General features: G+C 50.0%; 1 long non-coding RNA gene across 1 annotated transcript in view; it reads right to left on the reverse strand.

Annotated features, from left to right (window-relative positions):
• LOC119828051 overlaps positions 1-6062 on the reverse strand; it is a 115153-nt gene extending 109091 nt beyond the window's left edge. Inside the window, exon 1 of the long non-coding RNA XR_005287744.1 lies at positions 5898-6062. This is a non-coding gene — a long non-coding RNA (uncharacterized LOC119828051). The remainder of the gene's footprint in view (positions 1-5897) is intronic.
• Positions 6063-7423: the final 1361 nt, after the last annotated feature.

Genomic DNA, 7423 nt, shown 5'->3' on the forward strand with positions numbered 1-7423 from the left:
GTGCTGACTGCAGGGTCACAGGGCTGCACATATCAGTTAAAACAGCAGTAGATTTAGGTGCAGTCACTCTGTGAAGAGAAAACAACAATCAGAGGTCTGGCTGACTGACGTGTGGGCTCATGCACTTTCAGTCCTCCAGTCGCACTAAGGTCCCAAGCCTGCTCACCAGAACAGTTCTCCACCAAGGAATCTAGAAACCCCTTTAGTTAGGTACCCATGGCTGAACATTAGGTTCCTCTTGACCCCACCTCTGTTCTTGATCTTCACAGCATCCCTACAACCAGATGTCTCATTCCCAACACAGTCCCTGGGTCACGGTCCTGGCACTAGAACTCTTACCCTGTTCTCGACAGGGGGAAGACAAGGGCACTGCCTCACCTCTGGCATGTGTAGAATATTACCTCGACAGTCCTCAGCCCGAATTCTCCCACCACACCACACCCTCAAGCTACAGGCCTGACCCTTACTTGACTTTTAATATTCCTTTGTTCAGAGAGATGATAAAGAATTAGTTTTTATATGCTAGGCACTTAAATACATATATTGTATGTACTCTGGAGGCTCAGATTTTAATAAAAGTTTTGAATATGGAAACAATATCAAACATTGCCCGGGGTGCAGAGAAAGTAGATAATTCTGCTATGAAGGTTTTCAGAATAAAGCCTGAACTGTCCTTGATACAGAACCAGGAGTGCTCTGGACAATGCCACGGCACATGTTTGGTGTTTTCTTGTGGCCTTGTCCGAAACAAAGCAGAAGTGTCCCCATCTCCCTCTCTCTCCTGATCAATGCCTCTTGCAGACCTGCTGCTTGAACACAGCGATGAGTCAATAGCTGGGCTGGGTGTGTTTCAGGCCCTGCCATCAATGGATGGTTTCCTGGTGTTGTTCAACAGTGGCCTTGCCCCTCCCGGGAGCCTATAACCTGTCCTTCACAGTCCTTTCTGTGCTGTTGTTTTTCCTCCAAGGTTTTACAAAGCTGTACAGAACATTCATTCTGTTTCCTCCCACCTGTTAAGGGTGGGGGTGATTCTGAGAGCTCAGAAAAAAACAGTCTGTGAGAAGGGGTAGTGACGTCCGCTGTCCCCGCGCTGCTGTGGCCCAGCCTCGGCTGGAGAGGGATGGTGCAAGAACACCTCGGATTTGGAGTGCCCACAGTGCCTGGTTTCCATGCACCAAGGAACAAAGCCATTGTTCTCTGCCTATAGATCTGATGCAGCATGCCTGTCCCTCTCCCCCTCCTCTGGGCTCCTTCAATTCATCTCTGAAGGTCATATTTGGATCAAAGAGCTGAGAACACAGAGGTCTGGTGTCTAAATCAAACAATTGTTTCTTCCTAGATTGTTTCTTTGGTTTCCTACTTACCCTCTGTTCTGTTATGTAAATGCCTATCTCAGGAGCACTGGCCAGCAGACAGCAGGCTCTGGTGGCCACAGAACCTGGTATCTCCTGGGAGCTAGAAATGGGGAAGGGAAGGGAGGATAGAGTAAGCAAATGGGGGTCAACTCTCTGTAGTGAGTCTTGGCAGAAGACAATTGGAATGGGGGTTAGATAGTTGTGTCTTCCCCCAGGGCCACTTGGTGGGGCAAGTGTCCCTAAAAGGCTGGCTGGCTTCCAGGAATCAGGACTATTCAAGGAGATTCAGGTTCTAGTCCTCCCGTTTGCTACTCTGCCTCTGAACTGAACAGGGCGTGACTTAGACTTCCTGGAGCATCAGAGGGCTCAGAACACGGGATTTCTCTATCTTGAAGAAGATGGCAGCCTAAGTCACCATTCTATTGCTGTGAAGAGACAGTGTGACCAAGGCAACTATTATAAGAGAAATCTTTTAACAGGGAGCTTGCTTACAGTTTCAGAGGTTTAGGCCATGGCAGGAAGCATGCTGGCATGCAGGCAGGCATGAAAGTAGTAGTTGAGAGCTACATTCCTGATCCATAAGCAGAGAGGGAGAGAGACTCTGGGCCTGGCATGGAAACCTCCAAGCCCACCCCCAGTGACACACCTCCTCCAACAAGGCCACGCCTCCTAACCCCTCTCAAGTAGTTCCACTCCCTGATGACTAAGCATTCAAATCTATGAGCCTATGGGGGTCCTTCTCACAACAGCCACCCCAGGATGGGAGACAGCCCATCATCCTACATCAGAGAGTCATGTGCCCAGGCCTTGCTGTCTGTGAGCCCCAGCCTTCAGACCTGTACACACCTCTTCCTAGCTTAGCTGTAGTTCACCCACTCTCTTAGGCCACTTGGCTGGCTGTGTGGATGGATCCTGGAGCGCTTCACATTGATCCTTGCCCACAAATGCCCTCTTCCTCTGTGCCTTTCATCCCCAGCGTTTCATACTTTTTAATCTCATTAAACTGCTAGGGCCGTCTTGTTGAAGAACATGTCCCTTATATAGATTTTATATCCAAGAAACACCAAGACACTCACTGAGGGGCTCAAGACATTCCTCAGCACCGAAGAGTGCACATTGCTCTTCCAGGGGACCCAAATTTCATTCCCAGCACTCATGTTGGGTAACTCCAGCTCCTGGAGATCTGATGCCCCCTTCTGGCCTCTGTGAGAATCTGCACTCATGAGTATATACCTACACAGAGACACATCCACATCGTTTTAAATGATACAAAGGTTCTTAAAGAGAAACACTGAGGGTCTCCTTGCCATAACAAACCAGTCCAAAGTCAACCTCTCTGTGATTCTTAATGTCTTCACTGTGGTGGTTTTCATCTGGGGTTTATCTAGAGAAGGTACCCACAAAGGCTGGCTATTAAACTCGCCAAACTTCCCAGACTATCTACTCTGTTGTGGGTACTGTAGAAGACATAGAAGATACCAGGAAGTCCTTGTGGTCCTGCTGGGTTCCTTTTACAGGTGTGGGGGAGGAGGAAAGTCTTAGGCTCAGTCCCCTGGAGTTTCCAGAAGGCAGAAAGTGGGGCAGGGAAACCTGTGCATGTCACATTGTCACACCCCTAGAAGACACCAACACACATTCACTGGTCTTCCAAGCAAAATAAGGGAGTTGCTGTCATGTTACAGCTCAGAAATATGGAGACCTTGAAAGAAGGCCAGAAACAGCCCTGCCAAGAAAATGATATGCCTCTCCAGTACCACTAGAGGGCAGTGCAGCTCGCTGGAAGGGGAGAAGCCAGTTTTCCTGGAGCAGCAGGTTCCATTGCTGATGTCTTTGTACATAACCTTCTGTCTAATGTGACCCTGACAACATACTGCTGGGGCAGGTTGAGAACCTGCTGCCCAGTTTCACACACAAGGAAAGGAAGGTTCGTGAGATTTAGACTTGTCCCAGGCAGCCCAGCTGAGAACATTGCTCAGGGGGCAGACTCTTGGATCCTCCAGAACCAAACCCAGGTTGAATCTATAGCTGTCTACAAAGTTGGCACTAAAACTCCACCCACTGTCATTCTCCTCCCCTCCCCCAGCCATTCCCTTTGCTGTCTGTCCATTCCTGAGAGAATTAGGGAAAAATCTAAAAGAGCTGGAAGCTCGGTGGCTGGATTGGACTCTGTGAGCATCTGTGATAAAATCTCAATGAGGGAAGTTAGCTCCCCAGCCACGGGATGCCAGCCCACTCCCACCCCCTCCACCCTCACTACCCCCACCAGCACAACACACACACACACACTCACACGCATGTGTACGCATGCACATGTGCACATGTGCGCACACACACACCTGGTGTTTCAAGGTCACTCACCAGAGAGTCATCACTCCTTCTTCCAGCACCAGCCCTTCAGAGTGTCCATGTGAACATTGACATCAGAACTGCTAGAGGAAGCTAGCCCCTCAGACCTAAGAAGGACCAGGAGCAGGTCCTTACATAGGAACGAGCCAGATCAGAGCAAAGTTTAGAAACCCAGGGTGATGGAATTTATGCCCCTCCCACATGCACACGTCTGTTCCTGGACATAGCATCTACTAAAGCCAGGGGTGTTGGGAATTACACTCGGGCCACAGAGGCAGCAGATTCTAGGGCAGGGCCATGTGGCAACAACAACTGAGAATGGAGGGGTGCCCTCCACCTTGTGGGTGCTCCTCTGGGTGCCCTCCACCTTGTGGGTGCTCCTCTGGCCAAGGGCCATCAGCTCACCAAGTGTGGCACGTGATCTATGAACCCTGGCGGAAGTCGGAAAGGGTGGAGGGGGAAATTAGATGAAGAAGCCATGGTGAGGAGAAAGGAAAGCATGACTCGAGCTGCATCAATGGCCCCACTAGGCGCTCGGTTCTCTGCAGACTGTGGAGCAATCTGGGAGGCTGGCAAGAAGGACAAGCGTGTTTTCCTGGGCACTGTCGTAGGCAGCCCTGGCAATGCCATGCATCCCTCCTCCTTCCTAGGGTTAAATAAAGAACACTCTAGAAAGCTTTCATGCTTGGTTTTCATCTGATCCTTCAGATTTGAGGATCATGTGGAAATTCTTTCACCTGTGAGGTGATGGCATCCAGGCCACAGACACAGTTTCTACCCTTCAGAGCTCTGTTGGGTAAGGAAACGCCCTGTTGTGTTAGACCAGTGGCGTATCTGCTGATACAGAGAGGCCAGAGCCCCCATCAGAGGGTCCCTCTCATGCCTGTTGTAAGCAGGGTACTTGGGGGAGGAGATGTTTAAGGGTCTGGTCAAATTAAAACTGTGTCTCTCTCAGGGCATAGCAACAGTGTGGACCCTGACATTGTGTGAAAATCCCATTGCAAGTCCCCATAAAGAAGCTTCATTGTTTAAGACAGATCAATACCGAAGTGGCTTGTCTGTATTGATTTACTCCAGTGTGCCAGCCTGTCCTACCTGTCCTGTCATCTCTGTTTCTCCCTGATCAGACATGCTATTCTCCATCCTCCTGCCTCAGGTTAGGAATGTCTCCCTCTCTCATCCTCTCTGTTACAATGCTCTCCCGTCTGCCCTTCCTGTGCACGGCTCCTTCCCACCCTGGGACCTTGGCGTGTGCCGTGGCTTTGTTTCTCTAACTCTGACTTTACCTGCAGCTGATTCTTCTGGGTCACTACCATGTCCCCTTTCCTCCTTGGCGGGTCATCGTGCCCTTCACTGTCCTGCCTCCTGTTCCCCTTCCTCAGAGAAAACTGTACAGGGGGCCCCTTAGTCAGGAGGCTTGAAAGATAAGCGCAAAGAGCTGGAGCTGTGGAAGGGAAGCCAGTTCCACAGGGCAGTGTCTAGCTCTGCTTGCGTCCACTGAGAGCCAAACAGCTCGGGCCTGCCATTGCTTTGGATGCAGGGGAGTTCCTTGGTGTTCACAGTCCTTCCTTCAGGTCCTGCGTTTTCCTCTTTTCTCCTACTACCCCCTTAGTCCAGACTCTAAAACCTCGAAAATTTCACTGATCCTCATGCTAGGGCAATAGGAATTCTGTGAGGATGGGACCGAGTCCATTTTCATATCCCCAGTGCCGGTTCATAGTCAGCATGTAATGAATGTTTTATGGGATGAGTTTATGTGTGTGTCCTGGGGAAGACTTCAGAGGGGCCGCTTCAGCTCCCGTGGAGACAAACTCTGTGACATATGTTAATGCCTGCAGGTACTGCTCAGCTCTCCCCAGCTCCAAAGGCCCCAACGGGTTTGTTTGTTAGGTACCTCATTTAGAGAATTAGGTGTTGAGTGGGACACTAGGCCACCAGCAGTGACAGCTGCTGTCCTTGGCAAATTCACAGTTTACCTTTGAATATATCTTACTTCATTAACTACCCAGAAGCTCTAGTTACTTGAATGAGAATGTACCCCATAGGTACAGGTATTTGAACCCTTGGTTCCGGGCTGTTGGCTCTGTTTGAGGAGGTTTAGGAGGTGTGACCTTGCTGGGGGAAGTGTGGCCCGGGAGCTGAGCTCTGAGACCTTATAGTCTCCCCTACTTCTAGCTCACTCATTCTGCTTGGTACCTGTGGCTGAGTCAATGGGTTCTCAGCTTCCCAATTCAGTTGCCATGCCTGTGACTTGCTGTCCCTGCTGTGATGGACTCATCCCTCTGAAACTGCAAGCCCGAATAAATCCCTTCTCCCATGCATCACGGTCAGTCATGATGTTTTAGCACAGCCACAGACAAGTAACTGCGGGTCCCAGAAACATTCCCAGAGCCAGGTATCGTGAGGTATCTGGAAGAGAACAGAAAATCCAGGCCAAGTCTCGGCCCTCATCAAGCACTGGGTTCAAAATGGGGAACAGGAGTGGGAATGAAGCTGTCTAGACAGGAGAAAGGATGGATAAAAGGGTGTGGAAGACAGAGTTTGGGGAATGGCTTACAGTTGAGAGAAATGTATTCAGGGAAGGAGACTGCAGCCGTCTAGATGAGGTGGTGTTTCCTATGTGTGACGGCCACATCTCCACTGTCAACTTGATAAAGTCTAGAATCACCGCTATCCTGGTGGGCCTCTGTGCATGGGGCCTCTCTGCACGCATGAGGGGGAATATCTTGATTACGCTAAGGTGGGAAGACCCATTCACTGTGGGCGGCACCATTCCCTGGACTGAGATCCTGCATAAAAGGGAGGAAGTGGGTTGATCACAAGTGTTCGTCACTGTCTGTCTTAACTGTACATGAATGGGACCTTTCTGCTGCCTGTGGTTTCCCCACCAAGGTGGTGTACACTCTCAAACTATAAGCCAAAGTAAACTTTCTCTCTCACGTGGACTTTACTGGGTATTTATCAGAGAAAGTCATGTGAGCCTTCTAATATGGAGATACCCACAGGCAGAACCTGGTGGTGGTGGCGGGGAGTCCATGCGAAGAAACCAAGGCAAGCAAAGCCTGAACGTGTATGTTAAGTGGAATGCCAGGAACCAGTGTCTTGGGTGTGGCTGGAGCATCAGATGGGTGAGAAGAGAACATTCCACAGGGGCTAGTTTGTGCCAGAGCTCAGAATGTCTTCCGCACTGCCCAATGTGCCCAGATTTCATCCTCTGGGCAAATTTTGAGGAAGAAGTGGTGCCTATTATTGAGAGACTTCTAAGAAGAAGGGAAGCTGGATGGGAAAAGTTTATTCTATGAAGGCTGTTGTGACAAAATCCTATAACCTGTGTGGCTTATAAACAAGAGAAATGCATTTCTTGATTCTAGAGGTTGGGAGTCCAAAACTAAGACGCCAGTAGACCCAGACTTTTGATTCATAGAAATGGTCCTCACGTGTGAAAGGGAAGCTCTCTGAGCAGCCTTGAGAAGGACACTAATCCATTCATGAAGACTCCACCCCATGACCTAGCCACCACTAAGATGCTCTGAACATCCTCACACTGGGGACTGGGTTTCAGGGGGCGTAAGTGTTCAGACTGGAGCCCAGAGACAGTAATCACAGCTAGCATTGCTGTCTTGTGAGGTGACCAGGTACTGATTCAGCTGGTATTGCTGAGAGCTGACCAGGTGCTGGTTAGGGGCTTCTGCTTCCCTTCACCCCACCATGGTAGGAAGCAA

The sequence above is a fragment of the Arvicola amphibius genome, chromosome 12 (genome assembly GCF_903992535.2).
Source record: "Arvicola amphibius chromosome 12, mArvAmp1.2, whole genome shotgun sequence".
Taxonomy (NCBI): domain Eukaryota; kingdom Metazoa; phylum Chordata; class Mammalia; order Rodentia; family Cricetidae; genus Arvicola; species Arvicola amphibius.